The 18532-nt window shown below is 33.7% G+C and overlaps 1 pseudogene; it reads left to right on the forward strand.

Annotated features, from left to right (window-relative positions):
* The first annotated feature begins 299 nt into the window (after nt 1-299).
* On the forward strand, nt 300-426 carry LOC149416685 (U4 spliceosomal RNA; annotated as a pseudogene).
* Nucleotides 427-18532: the final 18106 nt, after the last annotated feature.

An 18532-nucleotide genomic window follows, 5' to 3' on the forward strand; every position in this document is an offset into this window, starting at 1 on the left:
CTTCCTATTAATGGGTAACTTGAGTGAGGTTTTGCACTGAAACAACTTCACGAAAGTCGTCGTACAACTGACTGATTGGGCGAGTTGTTTTTTTATTTATTTAATGGACTAAAATTAAACATGTTAATGTGGATACATTATTCTTATATTTAAACAGTTAAACAGGATGCATAAAAGCATTAGGGAACCAAGAAAAATAACCAAAATTGAATTACTACGGTTAAATGCCTTTTGACATATGATGCGTGTTAGGTAATAAACTTCATGAATGTGTGATAACAGGAAAAATATCAATTTTCTTAAGTTAGCAGTGGCGATATCGTAACCGATGAGGTTTATCCGAGGTGCGATTATTGCTGGTTGAAAACTTTTTTTTTTTAATATGCTATCCGGTACATTAACAATATTTCATATCAGCAAGTGTTCTCCTTAAACAAATTATGCTGACATTGAGTTTGTTGTGATTAGAGCGAATGAGCGAAGATAGGAGTGTAAGGAGGATATATGATGCAAATGCGAATGGTAGCAGAAGTCGGGGACGCCCGAGGAAGACATGGCACGATCAAGTGAATCAGATACTAGGGTCGGGCCATGTCAAGAGTCAGAATAATAGAAGAGTATGTATGAGACGATGTATGAATGTGAATGAGGCAAGAAGTGAGTGCCAAGACCGAGTTGTTTGGCGGTCCGTCCTCTCTGCCTACCCCTGCCCCCTGTGGGGCGTGATGGTTAGTTAGTTAGTTAGTTCACTCTTAACGAATTTATGTATAATATATTCATCCCTACTTACAACTTGTGGTAGCATTAAAATTATTTAAGCAAGGTCCGTATAATTTTTTAATCAATTTCACAACACGCAATCATGGAATCGCCTATGAAATTATTTGATTGCATTGTGGAAATATAGCCCACAAACTTCAGGCTTCAGTCTGATTCTCAGACTACATGCTGGAAGCCGCCGCTGTTAGCCCAATATTATTAAAATACCTATTATGCTACTTAAAAATACCCATGCATATTTGGTATTTTAATATAAATCTAACCTTCTTCCCCTTTCATCCTTTAGACTTAAGTCAGTGCTCTTGGTCAGTTCTTAGGGATGACTTTGGTTAGCTAATTGACTGCGGCGGGGCCTCTTTGACTGACCATGCGTTCACACCCTCGGGTGATCTCGAAAGGCTCGCCACAAACAACCCTTAGCTTCGCGTGAGAATGGGAACCGGCTGACCATGAGCGCACTTTGACTAACTCGGCTACCTCCTATACCTAAAATAACACATTCATTGTAAGTAGGTTAATAGGTCATTAGTTCTAAGAATAATAACTACTTTAAAAAAAATCACTTTCCAATATTTTTATTTAAGATCTTGCTTACGACGATCATTAATTAAAAGTGGCTGCATCTATCTGGCGGCAAATCAATTCCTGCTTTGGCCAAAAATTGCAGTATGACGACATGGTCGCGAAGGTTGGTTATCACCAAGAAAATCTTCATCCTGCTGGCTGTTAATCAACCTACCGCAGAAATGTCAGAAACTATCCCCCAAGGTACGGATATAGTCAATTCGATATTGATTTAATCCGTGATATATGGTCAGCAACCGATATTTGCGAGCACGGTTAGCTTATAATTCCGACAGTTGCTAGACAAAAGCCGCCGCTTTTTATTGTCCAAGGTATCAGATATGCAGTCGATATACATTATTGTGTATATTAACAGAATTTTTGACAGCCTTTGTGGTCGAAGGGTAAGGTTCTCAACTAGTAAGACAGAGGTCACGGGTTCAAATCCCGGCGAGCAAATATTTTTTATTTGATAAACTTGTATTATTATGGGTAGGTAGTTCCCGAAAGCGCTGCGATGGTTGACGGAACACTGGAAGAAGTCTATGAACTAATTTGAAGTTAAAATGGTTAGGACACATAGCGGGGGAAGGAGAATCGAGTCATGGTATACTGGAGCTTTTCTCACGTTGAAGAAACGAGAAGCATCAGGAGCGGGAAGCAAGAAGCAAGAAGCAGTAAGAAACATGAAGTGAGAAGCAGTGGGAAGCTGTAAACGCTAAGTGGGAAACAGGTAGCAAGATGCAAAGAGTAAAAAGCAGCGGAAAGTAAAAAAATCAAGAAGCTGTAAGCGGGAAGAAAGCAATAGGAATCAAAAAGTAGAGAAAGCGGAAAGCGTATGGCAACGAGGAACGGGAAGGAAGAAGCAGAGGAAATCTGGACGGGTGTAACGGAAAACATAAAATGACGGGAAGCAAGAAGCAGCGGAAAGCAACACACAAAACAAATATACGCGGGAAGGTAGAAGTGGGTAGCTGGAAGAAGGAAACTGGAAGCTGCAAGAAGGAAGCTGGAAGCATGATGAAACGTAAAGCAAAAGGGAAAAAAAGCCAAGGCTCAGTCAATTCCCTTATTCCTGTCCATCCTACATTCCAATATTGGCTACACTCCGCTCTCATCGAGACAGGAGTGCTTCTGGCTGGGGTGGTACAATCGTATTGTGTCGTGGAAAACATGATACCATCAAGTGAATCAGATACGAGAGTCAGAATAATAGAACAGTATCTATGAGACGATGTATGAACGTGAATGAGGCCAGGAGTGTGTGCCAAGACCGAGTTGTCTGGCGGCAATTAGTCCTCTCTGCCTACCCTTGAGGAGAAACGGCGTGATGGTTAGTTAGTGAGTTAGTTTATGTAAATGTTTCGATGGTGTTAATGTTATTAGTTTATTCTCACTATCTATTTTTGCAATGTTGCTATTCATTAATTCCTTTCAATATAAAATTATTCATTACTTTCAATATTATTTAAAAAAAAACTAATAATAAAAATATAAAAAATTATAATTCCAAGATTGGCTTATGAAAAAGTCATTATGTTGATTGATTTTTAAGGTGTTGCTGTGTTTTTTTTTTTGAAGTGAAACTTCTTTACGCGCGTCATGCAATTTCGAGGACCGGAGTAAAACCGACTCATGACCGAAACGAAAATGCGGGTACCCCCACCACCGATTAAAGTTCATTTGATCTAGTCAAAGTTTTGAAGTAACATATAAATGCTTCTTAGCTCATCCCGACAACTGGCGTTGGTGGTGTAATGGTCAGCATAGTTGCCTTCCAAGCAGTTGATCCGAGTTCGATTCTCGGCCATCGCACATTATTTTTTTGTTTTTAACGCCTTTTTCATTCAATATCTTATTTTTTAGTAGGTCAGAACATTTTTTAAAAGAAAATAATATTGCAAAATAATAAAAACACTTATCTCACTGTGATAAAACATTACTCCGCTAGAGCGCGCTTTGCGTTATTGTGTTGGATTAAAATTATTATCTAATCCGTATATTATGATAATTGTATTACATTTATTTAATTAATTTATTTATTTTGATAATATGTAATAATTTACAGAAAAAAAAATTAAAACTATCTCCCTCTGATAAAATATCCGTTCGCTAGAGCGCACTACGCGATCTTGTGTGGGATTCTATTTCTGTACATTGTACATTATTTTTAAAAATATATTATATTTTGGGTGTGATGTAGGTAACATTATAAAACATAACAAGCTCTCATATTTTCAGAACCTACATAATATAATCAATTTATGCGGCTTTGCTTACAGTTGGTGCTCAGCGTGGTTGGCTTTCAATCAGTTAAGCGAGGTTCGATTCTCGGCTGTGGCATTTTTGAAGTGAAACCTTGTTGAGGTGGGGGAGCCGCTCACGAACGTTCTCTCTCTTCTCTTCTTTCCTCTCTCTCAGACACCAGCGAACTGCGCCACGCCAAGCATCAGCTGAAACTAGAAGTTTCACTTCTGTCTTGCGTAGGCTTGACACACCCACTTTTTTTTTTTAAAAGAGAGTCAAACATTCCCAGGATACAAATAACCTGACAATATTTGAAAATCTCCTACTACCACCACAGTAAGCTGAAGATTTTGCTTGTGTTGTGATGGAGGACTTAGCCAGCCGAGGAATTGAACACACTACGCCTGGGTGGGACCCAAACGCAATGTCAACTCAGCCACCGACTGGTCACTTTACTTTTACTTCCTCGAGAACAGGAAGAAAGTGCAGCGGGACTTATTACCCCAAACATCACAAGGTGAATGTTAGGAGAAGTTGTGTTGTACTTTATATTAATCATTTTAAATTGCCTTCAAAACAGTTATGTTATGTTAATGCGAGAGGTATTTATTTGCAAAAAATGGTATGATTTACTTTGCTAACCAGTGAAATAATTTTACTTCCGCTGAAATGTAAATCATTTGATATTGAAAATTTACACTTATTAACAAATCATTCATGAAACGTCGCTTTATTTTATACATATCTTCAACACTCTGGAGAAATATACAACTCCATATATAGAATTAAGCATAATCTACACCAACACTTTGTTGAATCCTACAAATTAGAGTAGCGTTGGTAAATTAGTTTTAATGATTTGTCTTATTTGTAGTGTTGCTGTAATTTCTTTTTTTAAATTTATGTTACTCGAACGTTTTACTCATATTGCTTCATATTTTTTAATATTTTCTCACTACACTTGTAATCACAATTTTACAAGTGTGTATTTTGTACCTTCTCTAAAATGGATTACATCTATTTACTGTCAATATCTCCTATAATACATATTCTCCTATGTACACTGCATCATTTATCGCTTCTATGTAAAAGCCTTTTTAGGCGTATATATATATATTTATATATATATAAATAAATAAATAAAACGAAAGCTTTATGAATTGTTTTTTAATAATGAATCTCTACTTTTGGGGATCTGCCAAGGCGCGTAGTCACATCCCAAACAAAACATTTTCTCAACATTGCCATCAAGAACACATGTCAGGTCGAATTTTTAAAAATTCAAAGCGACATCGAAGAGTTTTGAAAATCCCTCGAGATTGAGAGAGCTCTATTCCTCGGAAATTCTCTTTGATCCATCCTCTCAGGCTCTCAAAGGAGCCTTTCTCTCAGTAAATAAACGGAGAGATATAAGAAAAGGGAGCCATTACAACATGAGTGTCTTTGTCAGATTGTAGGAGAGAAGCCTAGATGGACATTAGTACATTGTAGAGACATACATAAATGCTACCCTATACAAGTGTCCACTGTGGTTTCCATTTGAATACAGAGCACCAAGTAGTTAGGTACTCTACCCACTGCTTTGTGACCGTAGTTTTTTTTTTATTCATCGTGTAAGTGCTTCTTGACATTCATCTATGCGTGTCACTTACATGTTTTTAATTTTTTTATGTGATACCATAAATGAGTTTCCATTTAGTATAAAATTTCTTTAACTTTAGGAAAGGTGAAGGGACAGTTTGAAAGTAGCTGAATTTTTAGATATAACCAATAAATAAATTTTAAATAATGATTCGAGATAATTGACCATGAAATTATCATTCGTTTTTAAATAGACATTCATTCCTGTCACAAATGCATTATTGTGCAAAATTACTTACGTTTTATGACTTAAAAGTATGCTTTAGTATTTTCTCTGTGCAATCGAGTTTGCTTCCAGAGTAGATAAATATAAATTATATGAAGTATTTACCCCAGACACAACATAGCTCCAGAAACTTAATTACCGGACATTTAATCATGCTAACCGTAATGGATGGCTCCATTCTGGCTTCATTATGGCTTCTGAAGACTCTTCATATATGTGTTAATTTAAACAAGTGTGAGGTATGTGCGTATAAACCTACATACATACATACCTCCATAGTAATAAATCCAGTCGGAAAAGTCGAAGGGGAATAACACCAGGACTCAAAAATATAACGGTAGATATTTTTTTTTAAATCGCACTATACGTATATAATAGTAAAATATATATTTTACTTTTTAAAAGAAAGACATATATTCTTGTATTACGAATAGCATGACAATATTTGAAAATCTCCTACTACCACCACAGTAAGCGGAAAATGTTGCCTTTGTTGTGATAGAGGACTTAGCCACCCGAGGAATAGAACACACTACGCCTGGGTGGGACCCAAACACGATGTTAACTCGGCCACCGACCGGTGATAATTATTATAACGTGTAGTTCCGTAAACAAATCGAACTCAAAATTTCCTCCGAAATCATAAGATTTACTTACTTACATAATCACAAACTATATGTGCGAAAATAACGTTTTTGAGTTAAAAATATAGAAATATCCATGTATTAACCGACTATGGTGTGTAAAAAGAACGATTTTTTTTCTAATTTCACCGCTATCGTTAGAAAATATAATTTGACCACTTCTGCTATTTTCTATTTTTATTTTTGGTATATGCGTTTCTTTGAAATTATTACAAATATAGTATATTTTAACGAGAAACGTACTTTTTATAAAAAAAGGTTCAAAAACTAGACTTTACTGATAACAGAAAAAAAAGTATATTTTTGGAATATTTTGAAAATTCGTAAAATAATCTTGCGACACCGTTTTCTCAAAACATGAGAAATGCAAATAACGTTCCTTTTGAATTGTCAACGATAATACGTAAAATTTTAAAAAAAATCAAATTATATAAACAAGAATGCAATTTGTCTTTCTATCTCTATCACCAATTACAATCGCCACTATCTCAATAATAATTCTTTATTCGTTATAAAGTATTTTATTCCTAAAGCCCACGTTATCATACCTATTTAAAATACTGGATATCTGTGAACCTCTTCTGTCCCATTACCGACTAATCAAGTTAATTGAGGGACAATAATTTGAAAGAAGGTTTGTAAATAGGGTAGACCGGGGACAATTGCACCAAGGGTATAAGGGTACCAAAGCGAATAACTCACTAACTATAGTAAGTAAGTTTATGAGGCATCATCGGGGGATACAGGAAACAGGTAGAACCGTAGATGGGACAGTAGAATCCAAACGTGTGCAATTAGAAAAAGATTTTTCTTTTCCAAAATATTTTTTTTCGATTTATAGCATAATATTAAAATTGCTAAGTACTCTGTTTTTATCTCCTTTCTATGACAAAGTTTATATTTTTATTGTAAAAAAAAATGTTTACATGCTGTTTGGGGAATAGTTGTACCACAGGGATAGTAGTAGCACATTATTTCATACAAAAACAACATGTTCTCATTTTCTTGACATTAAAAGAGGCTATGATATTGACATTTATTTGTTTTGTCATTTTATTACAATTAATATAGATGTGTTTTGTGATAAAACTTCAACTGACTAATTCTCATCTGAGTTTTCTTGAGGATAGATACATTGTGAGTTATGTGAAATTTAATTAATATTTTAAATTGTAATTATAAAAACTAATAAAAAAATGTTTTTCCTCACCGAAATTATTAATTTGAACAATTTTTTTTTTAAATTTTAGGATTTGCAGCATATTCAGAATGGTATATACCATCAGTTTCATCAACATTCCGCCACTGGCCCCGGGTACGGGGATAGTTGTAGCGTTTCCCCCGATCTATTTATGCGCTCAGCTGATTTCCTATTAGTTTTAGAAAAATAAGAATTTAAGAATTTTTAGACGGCTTAATTATCTGCCGTTGAGTATAAGCACGTTTCATAAACCTTAATAAATAGCTAAGGCGTAGAAATTGGTATAAGTCAAATTGTAACAACTGTCCTCGGTGTCCCCTATAATTCATTATTTTCAATGTCAGGAGTAAATCAATTTGACATTAAATGCCTAACTCAACAAACCCGTCGTTTGAATAAGTTTCCTTCATATGCGAAATGATTTTCATTACTTAAGGAGTGGGTTGATTCAAGAACACTGGGAACACTCCTGGAAAGAAGTCAGCGTTTTCAAGGTACGCTCGGGCTATTGTTAACTTGATACGAGAATAAATAACACGTTTGGGCCTCGACAATTGATACAGAAAATTCTAGATTACTGAGAAAAAGCGGGATATTTAATAAAATTCGACCTATGATTTAGAATAGTGATCTTTTACCAGAGCTATACTGATGGTATCTACCATTCTGAATATGCTGCAAATCCTAAAATAATATTTTATTAACCATTAATATTATTTACATGTGAAATGACGCTTAAGGTTTTTATAATATTGAAAGAAGATTGCAAGTTATTGAAAGAATTCAAAATAAATGCTTACATTTTAAAATTAGTATTCCAGCAATTGTCGTATAATCGGTCTTACTAAAATATGTGGTGAAAATTTTATTCATTTGAAAAACGACTGTATATGTAAAAATATTAGTAATAGATAAAATTACATAAAATAATTCACGGAAAGATATATTCATTGTGTATACAGCCAAAGTAACAAAGTAACAATCGTTTTCTGTTTTATACACTTGAAATTTCTAATTGAATTTCGGAATATTTCCAAGGTAATTTAAATGTGCTTTATATTTCTTCTTTTTGAAGATGTCTTAAAAACAAATAAAATTTTAAGAATGGAGATAGAATCATCATTTAAATTTTTGTATTTGAAATGGACTTATACGTATTTATAAATAGGAATATTTCAATTTTAAACATGAAAAAAGTTTTAAAAAAGAACAAATCAATTTTGACTCCAAACGTCAAAAAATTGAGAGAATGCGAACACTTGAAAACACATTTCTTGTATTTAGGGAATCTCTATGAAAACAGTCACCTCATTTTTAATCTCTATATAAATACAACAAAAAAATAATTATAATTTCCAGAGAATAACAACAAAAATGAGAATTTGATTTCATTTTAGCGCAATATTAAACTTTGATTTCTATGATTTATATTCTTCTATAAACATTTTTGTTATTCAGAAAAAAACACCTCTTTCTTAGAATTCTAATTATATTCACGTTGTAACACTCAACTAAACTAAAAATTAATGTCAAATTACCTTTTCAAGACACTTTTTTGCGTGTCAGTTTGCGGAAAAAATCCAACGTTGGCAGTTCTTTCGAAGCCCAGTTGAAGATATTTTTATTAGTACCAACTCGAATCTAAACGTTTACAGTCTTTGTATAGTGTGTAACAAAAACACCGTTTAGCGAATGTCAGGTGGTTTTTTTAGTAAGGCTGATGTTTAGATTTAATTTATTTAATTTAAAAAAAACATAAATAATAAGTGAATATCATAATTTTGATTTAATGCAGGCAATTTATACAAAACGTTGTCACGCTAGCGCTAGGTAGACGGATTGCTTCGTGTCATAATTCTGGCACACCTTACTCACTATTTTAACATGCAAGTTTGTGATTCACAAGTCTTAGTACAATTACCACCATTTGCTTCAAGCAATAAAATGCCATCCCATTTTTCAAAACCCGAAAAAAACATCCTTTACGATTGCTGTAAAGCCATTAACATGGTAACAACCTCCGTGGCAGAGCGATAAGCTATTCACTCTGGACCTACCAAAGGCTTTATATTTTATTGAAATAAAAACATTTATTCGCTTCTCTTTTTGTATTTTTTATATGAATTCCGCACAAGAGTCCCAAATGCTCCAAAAAATCTGGAGCCAGTAAGATAACGGCATCCGTAAGATATGGCAATAGTAAGATAATGGCATGTTGTGAAACTGGAGATAGTATAGACGCAAATGAGACGGAAAAGAGGAATATGGGAAAGTATTTACGAGTACCTTGCTATTTTCTGATCTGGTTGCCAAACACGACTTAAGAAATTTCAAGTAAATTTTTGTTTCTGAATCATTTTCTATTGCCAAGGTGATACTGAAAGAACAAAGTCGAACGGAAGTGCAGCAATAACGTATACATTTATTGAGAAATAACCATATTAATCAAATCTATTTTACTGACGTACGCCATTATCCGAACCTAATCTCCAGATTTGCAGCCAGAGATTGTGAACTGTCAACCATGTAGGCTGTCAAATAAGATACATTTCTACCATGTTACTTTTTGACCTTCCTCTTTGTCAATAATTTTTTGTTGATACTCCTTTCAGCCTTATAACATTCCCCAAGTAGGGTTACCATAATCCCACTTTCGTTAGCAATAGCTCATAAACATAATATTTGTAAATCCCAACATACATTTATATACCACCCGACCCAGGCGGGTAGCGTCTAAAAAGCATCTGAAAAGAAGTATTCCATGTTAAAATGTTAATGTGGTTAGACGGATGCTGTGAGGACGAACTTATTATATCATTAATATTACAATTAATAACATAATGTTTTTTATCAACCCCTCACAGAGGGCCCTGAAGAAAATACAGCCTAGGGGGTCTATGGCATATTTTGGAATGCTGTGCAGAAAGAAGTTCTGGGAAGATAAAAGGTATGAGTGTTGGGTAAGAAACTAGGGATCGATGTATTCAGGAGTGACGTACATATGAATATATCCTCCCACTTCCGCACAATGCGATGGGACGAGAGATCATTTTTAAAAGATCAAAGGAACTCCCCAAACGAGCCTCTCCCGATCTGGCACGTCAAGCAGCTGATGGGCAAGCGCATACTGAACACACCTCACGAACCTGGGCATCCTTGCTAAATCATCAAACATAGCGAACAACTTAAGGTGACCTGCGGCAGAGGTGTTAGTTATCCAATAAATGGTTCCCGGGGCGGCGTTACCCAGACCTGCCTCCGAAATTGAATATAATGGCCTTCGTGGTAGAGAGGTATAATGATCTCGACTAGCAATCTGGAGGTAACTGCTTTAAATCCGGTAAATTTTATTTGATTATTGTTGTAATTATGTAACTGAATTTAAATGATTACTCTGTAGATTTAAAATAACTGATTTTTTTAATATTTGACAAATTAATATGAATGTTACTGAGACAAGCATCTATAATAGTTTTGACCTAGGATAAGAGAAACGGAGTTTGAGTATGTGTAACTTCTTATAAACAGTGAACTCTTTCTGTCTCACTCTTAACATTTCTCATGTCGTATTAGCATATAAGTAATCCCAAGATAAGGAATTTCAGTCAAATTTACTTTAAAAAATATGTGGAAGTTCATTTTCAATACTTTAATACTTATCTTATATATTTTATACTTCTCCACCTTCCTCTCCCCCATCTCCTTCCCCTTACCACTACCTTCAGCCGCATAACATACCCCAATTGGGGATGCCAGAGTATCATAGTTTCCATAGTCTCCAGAAAGTTGAGAGCAGCAGGAACACTTGCGCGGTATTCACACGAACTAAATATTTATAAAGTTATTTATAAAAGGCAGCTTAAAATGAAATAGAGGCAGTACAAATGGTTTTTAATTTTCTTCTTTCAAAATAATTTTTTTACATGAATAAACACGTTCTGGTTTTTTTAAACACGTTTGCACAAATTTGGCTGCGTCGCAATGCGTCCCGACGCGCATATACTTCCACCCTTATGCTTGAGAGAGATATGGAGGAAGGTTTGGTGAGGAGGAGGGGGAGGGGGTTATTGGAGGCTTCGTGGCCGCCTTTGAGGGGTGTGCATTAACATTACAAACGACGTCAAAGAAAACATCCTCCAACGCCCCCGACGTCCGCCCTAATATAACGCAGATCACGTATAAGACGGATACAACCATCATTTACATTTATATCAACAAATAAATAATACCCACTGGCCGTCGATAAAGGGTTTGAGAATACGATGCGTTTAGAATTTGATACCTTAACGTAGGTATATATTAAAAATTCATGTTATTGTTTCTATTTTTCAGCTGTATAATATGTAATAATTTTTCAAAAGACACTTGCTTACTTTTTTCAAAAAAACTTGGGGATCTCTACAATAAACCACTTCATTGAATTTAATGTAAATTATTTACAACTCACAGGTTTGCCACGGCTTCGTCAACCTAAGTGAAACCCGTCATTTAGATGTTTTTGCTACTTAGGTACTTTTTTAGGTAGTCCATGAAAAATATTATAGTAAGATATTCTGCAAACAGCAGCAAGCTTGCAAAAAAAGGGTGAGATTTATGAATTAAGTCAATGCAAAAAAAAATTCTTTCAGATTTATTTAGTTAAAAAGAGGAATTTAAAACAATCAGGCTCAAAATAAAATATAAAACTTAGTGCTGGGATATCTTCTTTTAAATGTGAATCCGCAGAAGAGTCTCAACTGCTAAGTAATAATGTAGCATCCAAAATTGTGGTATAAATACGTTAAAACGTGCCGCAAATATACTATACTCGTATATTATATTTTATAAGTAATTTGTGAAAAAACAATAATTAATCAAACAAAATTTAGTTGAACACGCCGGGATTTGAACCCGCGACTTTCAACCTTACTTGAAACATAAATTCACGCTGTGTAGGCATCACGCACTCAAATTTTGTCAAGAACCACCTTCAGGAATTTATGAACAGTTTAAAAAATATATATATTCTCTCCTATTTTGTGTTTCAAAATATTTTTTCGTGTTAACTATTTCAAAAATATTATCTCGGGACGGGTTGTTTCGCAGAATTTGAACGATCCATCAAATTTCAAAGCTTAAACTCAAGTTCTGTGAAGGTTTTATTCAAATTCTGTTTTCATTTAAGTTATGTAAAACAACTGTGAAATAATGACATAGTAACAACACTTGAATAAAATCTTTACATATACGTTTCCTCGTTTTCGAAATGAGTAATGCTGATTTATTTTTCTTTTCAAATTATTAGTAATCCTGTTAAAAATGGTACTGCAAGCCGCTATCTGATATTTTTTTGTAAATTCATAATAATATCGAGCACGTGTTCATCCAACTGCGTTTGTTTTAGTAATATATCATGACGAAATTCAAATATGTTAGGATTTTTATGAACACGTGTTCGGACATTGTGACAAAACGGTATTTTATTTAGAGTTTATCAGAGTACCTGTCAATGGCCTACAATCCAATTAAAAGAACTTCTCTACTCTCAACCGGCTAATATACTTTCACCTCATGACCCTGTATAAAATCTGGAACAGTCTTATCACTGTCCTAATTTACTTAAACTAATAAACTACCGCTAACAACTAGGCATAATGATTTTTCAATGAATGAGGGATCCCGTTTTCTTATTTTTCGCAATGTGCAGTCTTTTGGTAGAAAATTAAAAGGCCGTTTTTCTATAAAAAAACAATTTAGAAATAATAATTCGTTAATATTTCTTCTGTACATAGTTTTTTAATAATAATTCTCAATTTATTTGTTTTACCATCTAAACTTTTCTAAAAATTATTTTTAACTTTTGTTTTTAAACATTGTGCACCTCTCTCATTTTTTCTATACTTAAATAATTTTTTACACATATTTTTCCCTTTACATGATCACGAAAATAGTTAGGATCCGTGCGAATTCTCCAGTTAATGTTTTTTATTGCCTTGTTTACTCTCTTTGTCTGCGTTTTCTGAAATAAAAACTATTCCCACTGATTGTTTTAGTTTTGTGTCTAAAATTACCTTTTTTACTACAGAAACAAAAAACTTAGGAACTTATTAAGAGAATATAAACAAAATTATCATTTTTATAGTAAATGAACATCGAGAAAATTCAATTGGTAATCGAAAAAACTTTGCTCAAACAAAAAAAAAATCACAAGCGTCAGTGAAAATATTAAGGCCAAATATGAAATCCGGACGCATATTTCTTCGTCTCTTTTTCAGTGGTTCGCGTATGCTCGACTATGTTTTTGCATTTTGGCTGAAAGAGGCATATTTTCGGGACATGAATCACAATAAAACGCCACGAGAATAACACGATAAATCACACTATCGCCATAGCCTGTGGGTCTGTCACCATAGGCACAGAATACACCAGGTGATCCTCACAATAAAAAAATACATAGATATTTTATTCATAAAGCTCTTTTGTTATAAAATACCATAATGGTTGTTGTAACCGCTTAACGATATGACACTTTCAAATGCACTATTAGGTAATAATACTACACAATTGTTGACCTTGTAAGGGTAATTAAACAAACCTATTTTTTTACATTAGCTCCACAAAGAGGCCTGGAGGGAAACATTTTCCCTCAGGGACTCTTTCATATTTAGGTATACTGTGTGCATGGTCTTTTTGACACAAGAAAGAAATTTACCTAGAAGTTAAAGAATGTCACCAATTCGCTGGAGTGACCAAGTATTACTAGGGTCCCGTTCGTCGGAGTCCGCAGCTCTCCGCGCAGCGCAGAACCGCGAGGAGTGGAGGAGCCTTTTCCATCATGGATATTTGACGCAAGAAGAAGAAAATTATTGTATATTATGGATGCAGTACAGAAACCAACAAATATTCACAAGAAAGATTTGTAGAAGCGACCAGTTCTTATCTTACAAAATTGTCAACCGTGTAGAAATGTTGGTGGGCATGTTTGAACTCGAAAATCTAATCGACCACGTCAACATTATGAGATTCTATAAGTAACAAAAACTGCGATAATCTATCAATGTAAAACCATAATAAACCGTTCATATGGTAAAGCCGGCCTTAAGCCTAGTTAAAGGCCGTTTTACAAATACAAATGCTGTGATATTAAGTGAAGTTTTTCACTGTTTACTCGCCACACGGCGCGGGGTTTATTAGTAAGGGGAGTAAATACTTAGGAATGCCGAGTGCCTCATTAGAAGAGACCCAAAGAGGATAAGCATTTCAATGTGCAGTTTCTGTTTGCATATTAATTGATTAAACTAACTTTGCACTCTCATAACCAGTTTTATCTTCTTACGATTTAATTATAAAATTCATTCCTTTATTTGATAAAGAGATGTTTTTTCTATGTAAAACCCAATCTCGCGCATTGTAAAGCTGGCAAATTATGTTATTCTATTCATAGCTTTTAGCGTTATCCTTTAAAACTACGTGATGTGAGAGAGGCGTGCGTATATTTGTTTTACGAAGCGCACGGGTGAACAGAGAACATCAAGCACTGAACACACGGGTGACTGGCATTTCGCGATGTACGGACTTAAATAAAACATTTTGTGACGCCTTCAATCGTGTAACTTTAATGCATCATCCCTTGTTTTATAAAGGCATCACTTTATATTACATGAAAAGAATACTCGAACACAAAAAAACAGTTGATACATTATGTACGAACCAAGGAATCTATTACCAAATCAATAGGCACAGCAAATAATAGTTTTTGGCGTGAGATTTACGATTGGATGGTGAATATTATTAGGATGGAGTTTCAACTTGTGGTGGTTATTTTAAAGATAGTATTCTCTCGGTGGTCTCCAAAGTTATGTATGAGTATTTAAATTGTAAAATAATCATACGTTAAAGTTCCAATTAAAATAATTTATTTATTACCTTCAGAAAAACATCCAAGCCAAATCGATTAAAAAAGTACACATTACTATATTTAGTATTTGGCGAAAATAAATTATTAATATAACAGATGGCTATTGTGGTCGAAGGGTAAGGATCTTGACTAGCAATCCGGAGGTTGATGGTTCAAATCCCGGCGTTCGCAAGTAAATTATATTTGATTAATTTATTTTATTTTACAATTTTTTAATTTAAAATTCTTCTTCCCGATCTCCTTCCCCACACCACTAGCTTCAGCCTCATAACGTACCCCAATTGTGTATGCCATAGTCTCACTAGCTCCAGACAACGAAGCAGTCAAAGAAGAAGAGAGCAGAACATAGAAACCTTCAAACAATGTTTTATTTACGTTTAGGTATCACAGCTGAATTTTGATTGTTAATTTTTTGTAAAGGTTAATTATTCCCGGGTAATAAAAAAACTTGAATTATATCAAAATTTGCTCATTAGTACGAATTAAATTAGAATATAATTCAACAGTATGGTCGCCGTTCTACAAAGTCCATTCTCAAGCCTTAGAAAAGGTACAAAATAAGTTTCTTCGGTACATCAATTTTAAAATGAATATTTTCATCGAATTTATAAATTATAATAACTTACGTACCGAAACCAGACTTCTCAAACTATCCGATAGAAGAGTTCTAACTGATATATTATTTTTATTCAAAATTATCAAATCTCTCATTGACAGCCCTGAATTATTGGAATTAATTTATATGAATGTACCTGCCAGACAAACTCGAAGCATAGACACTTTTAAATGTAACAATAACCTCAATACTAACTACTCTATGTATTCACCAATTCCAAGAATTCATCACCTTGCAAACAAATATTGTAAACTTATCGATATATTTGGTGTTAATAGCTTTGAGAGTTTCAAAAGGCAACTAATTTTAGACCTATTTGATAGTTATTAACTAGTATTATTTATTAGCTTTAAAAAAAAGGTCTTGCCTTCATACTTTGATTTACTTTACCATATTATTTTTTCTAATTACCTTAGGAGTAAATTATATTTAGCTATTTTATCCATGTACATATTACACTTACATACATATACTGTCAACTCACTATGTAAAAGCCCGATAGGGCGTTAATAAATGTTAAATAAATAAAAACTTCTAAATATTACCATCATTAAAAGCTGATGATTTTCCACCACTGATAGAGGAAATCTTAAAAAGCATTGATTAAATCACGGAATTACCAAAACTTTTTCGTGTACTTTATCGCTATTATGAAGGTCCGTTAGTGCGTGTGATTTTTGGTGAGTACGTTTTATTTAGTACAATAAATATGACCACGTTGTTTTATTTACTATAATTTATGGCCAAATATCATTAGCCACAAGCAAGTATAAACTGCTTTTGCATGTGCGAATGATTTATGACTACTATATTATGAAGCGATGTTTTTTTGATTGAATAAATCACAATGAGAATAATAAAGTGCACTATATTGTGAGAAACACAATGAAAAATATTTATGTTCAATTTTATTAGGGAAAACTCATTGAAGTTTATAAACCTCATTGAAATATTTAATCATTGACGAAGATAATATCATCAACTCTTATTGAAAATATGAGACAGACAGATACAGAATATAAAACGGTTGCGACTGGTACACGAACCCTTAACGAGTATGTAATATTTGCTCGTCAAAAAATAGCAATACTGACATGCATTTTCATTGGTCGGGGTTTTTGTGAGAGGGAGTTGCATTCTCGTCAATTAGGCCCTCGGGGGCCTTTCGACAAGTCTCACTGTTTTTAAGCTTTAGAGGGGTCAGTCAGAGCCAACGAACCCCCCATGTCTTTGAATATTGAATTCAAATCATGATAAAATAACTGAAATTCTGAATGTGTATTTTAAAAAAGAGTCAATGTTTAATTGTTAAGATATCAATACAGTGGTTTTCTTCATCCCTTGTCGTGGCTGTCGTTGAATAATGTGATGGGTAACTTAAATTCAATTCTTGTTACAAATTTTGGTTTATTCAAAGATCTGCTTTAAATGTAGTAGATTTAAAATCAGTAAATTAACTTCCATATTTGCCCACATAGAGATTTTCCGAAGTCATTAAAAAAAAAATTGTAGGTTTTCCAAAAAAAAATCATTAAATTCACAAACGCTTGAAATTCGTCTTAATGGTAACAAAAACGGCAATATGAATTTTTGTGAAGAAATATTTAAAGTTAATAGAACTAAAAACAAAATAATATAATTTTTAAAACGTAATTTATAAGACTAAAATTTATCCTAAAAATTACTAATACTAAAAATTGTACCTATTTGTATGTTATCAATCATTCTAACTGAATAATTATAAACAATCAGATAAATTACGATATTAAACGTTTCATCTAACGATAATTTAGGTACGGCACCGAAATAAAACATCTTTTGACAGGTGCAAATTAAACTGCACTTTAACATCTGATTTTTCATTTTAGGGCTTTGAAATAACTTTAAATAAGCAGAAAATTCAATAAAAAATACGCTGATATACAATACATAATAGAATTTGTGTAAAATAAACGTTTACGCAAATTTTTATTACAACGACACTGTATACAGATGGGAAACACTCAAAAATGGTGAAATTATTTGATGTATAAATTTGTTAGCTCAGTCAATATCACAGTTACGAAGACGCGGGAATTTTTGAAATAATTTCTATTTAAAAAAAAAAGCAGTTTGGCCAACGTACGCAAGGGGTTTTTGCAAATTGGGCAAAATATGGCCGTATAAGCTCCAGTGGCTACAGGATATCAATTCTTCTTCAGATTATCTTCTTCTCTTCTTTTCCTCCCACCAGATGTTGAACTGCACTCGAGTAAGGTTGCTTAAAATGGCTCAAGCCGCGTTTATGGAGGCCTATGGAGTTCAACGTTTTCAAATTCCAACATTCTTCGGCAAAATAGGTTAACTTATATTGTACTTTTCTGATATATATATAAAATAACAACAGATTATTCCTCTCATACCTAATTCCATTCTAAAGATAACACCACCTAGGAGTGATTTCTAACAATTACTCATCATATAAATGCAAATTCCCTACAATATGAAACAGAACAGAAAGTTAGCGCTCAAACCCATATTGAAATTTGTAAATGTCGCGTCATAAGATATAGATATGAATTCAACAACCCAACTTGATGTTTTTTTTTTATATTAACTCCACACAGGAGGCCCTGAAGAAAATAATTTCCCTCAGGGCCTATATCATCTTTGGGGATGCTGTGTGGAGGGTCTTTTTGTGGAGAGGAAGGAGTGGACATGGGTGATGTAAACTTAT

Source organism: Hesperophylax consimilis, chromosome 16, assembly GCF_061612785.1.
Source record: "Hesperophylax consimilis isolate HC1 chromosome 16, BYU_Hcon_1.0, whole genome shotgun sequence".
NCBI classification, from domain to species: Eukaryota; Metazoa; Arthropoda; class Insecta; order Trichoptera; family Limnephilidae; genus Hesperophylax; species Hesperophylax consimilis.